The 2,331-nt window shown below is 37.3% G+C and overlaps 1 non-coding gene across 1 annotated transcript; it reads right to left on the reverse strand.

Annotated features, from left to right (window-relative positions):
- Positions 1–576: 576 nt before the first annotated feature.
- SARC_30107 lies at positions 577–647 on the reverse strand. Its single transcript has one exon. It is a non-coding gene; the product is annotated as a tRNA-Gly (tRNA).
- Between the last annotated feature and the right edge of the window lie 1,684 nt (positions 648–2,331).

Below are 2,331 nucleotides of genomic sequence, written 5' to 3' on the forward strand. Positions count from 1 at the left end.
TGTGTGTGTGTGTGTGTGTGTGTGTGTGTGTGTGTTTTTAGGGTTTATATATATATATATCAGTTTGATATCACTCCTCTATTGTGTTAAAATAGGAGGTGATACTATTCTTCAAACATTCGACTGTATTTGCATCTAGGTCTATACATGAAACGGTATGTAACAAACATACAAATAAAGTCACAGAATCCTATTTGCATGTTGCGCTTTTATCCTGCGCCCGATCCTATGCGTGCGTTAATTATAATTCGATATTAGGTCACTTCGATGTACAGTTACAAACTTACATACTAATTCAGGTATTTCAGATAAAGAGCACGTAAAATGTTTCAAGATTGAACGCATAGCTTGGAAGCAGATATGTCGAAAATGTCGTTGTGCACCGTTGGCCCATGTACCTAAATAAGCTATGCACGAAAGTACGACTAGAGAGTGGGGCTGAGAGGGGAAAATGTAAACAACAGTTGGTACTCACTGCAGCATAAAATCTCCTGATAGTCTGTGGCATTATCTATAAATTTCCAATACCCTCCGGTAACAAACGTTGTGGACAATTAAACTTGTTTAGAAAAAAGTTCACCTAGCCGGAAATCGAATCCGGGTCTACCCCGTGGCAGGGGGCAATTATACCACTAAACCACTAGGTATTGAACCAATGTGTATTTTTAATTTTATATTAATTATGTTTGTGTCTGATATCGTATCAATTGTGGCAAGATGATCTAAATATTTACTGCTAATCCTGGTAGATGGTAATAGAAAAGTAGACAATAATATATCGTCCTTTTGGTATGCCAAAAAGGAATTTACAACCAATTGACGTTCTCTTACAATAAGCGTCACCTTATGTACATGAAACTTTTTCGTGTGAATTTGTATGTAATGATGCGAGTGTCCCTTTACGTTAAATATCCATCCGATATTGACATAGTATGCCATAAAATACTGATCGATTTACAACCTTCAGACCAGGCGAAATACACTTGATAAAAATATCGAACCCCCGTCAATCATTGAAACTATTGACCTGTGTATATGCATCAATACGGACAACTCACGATAAGACTACAAAAGTTAATGCACATGTACACATTTGCAATTGACTGCTTGTCAGTCAGTTTAGTATTAGTATCACCTTATGTGTTATTGTAGTGCTTTTGTAGGGAATCCGTATCGAACTGTTTTGTGGTAGTCATGAACCTTGACTGGCAGTAAATGATATTAGGTTGTACCAATGACGCAAATTTGTACAATGTATGTCAACACTGTTATTTTACTCCCCTTTAAAACCTTTCTGGTATGGTATTAGTACCATTGACTCTGACATCCCTCGAGTGCTTGCACGCGTAGGCATCACTAGCTAGACTTGCGGTCTCGGTATGTTGCTCCTTTTCTAAAGCAAACAGTGCGTGCATAAATATTCGACTGACAATTCTTCAGCGGAGCATGTATTGGATAATTATTTATCAATGCGCATACAATGCATATAATCATAACATCTACATGTAAATTGATTCACCTGCGCACGGACGATCCTCACATGGATGCTTCTATTGTTACTTCCTAGCTGTGCTCGAATGCAGGCCACTTGTATATTTATGCTCGTTTCCCCTCTAAATAAAAGCATGCGTGGTGAGCGAAAACTTACCGTCACTAGTTGACCGTACGTTGTGACTAGTTGTCAGTTTATATCAGAGTCCAACTTCAATACGGATGGTTCACTCATAACTTCAAACCTTCAGTTTATATTTATTTCAAGTGTCAACAACTAAGATCGAAGCGACGTTGGCTCGTTTCAGGTACATTCACGGCGACATTAATCTAACAAATCCGACTTTTATTAAAAGAACCCCTAATTCTAAAAATCAATACTATAGGCTGGTGCAGTGACTCTGACAACACTTTGGACGCCATCACTTGACACTTAGCTCTAGATCCCAATTAAGGAATAGCCAGGTAAAACCAGTTGGCTTGCCAGGATAACTCTATTTGTCCTACTGCACAGTATGTTTCCTTGCTCTGTATTTATTTGGTTGTATACAAATGCTCCTTTTAAAAATTTGAGTCACTGTATTAATTGTTTGGTGTAAAACATCTATTTTAGAACAACTACCTACTGTATACTATAGAGTTCCCTCTGAGGTACAATGTATAGTACTATTTCATTATCAAAATCATGAGATGTTTTTCACCACTATATTTCTTTTAAGGCTGTACGTATTCCTGTACATTTTTAAGATTTTATGTAAAAACGTGCTTCCACTGCGTCAGAAACTTTTAACTGTTAGCATCTCGTACAGTATCTTAAAGAGGAAAATTACTTACCGTTAG

This window comes from Sphaeroforma arctica (genome assembly GCF_001186125.1).
Source record: "Sphaeroforma arctica JP610 unplaced genomic scaffold supercont1.300, whole genome shotgun sequence".
Lineage (NCBI taxonomy): Eukaryota > Ichthyosporea > Ichthyophonida > Sphaeroforma > Sphaeroforma arctica.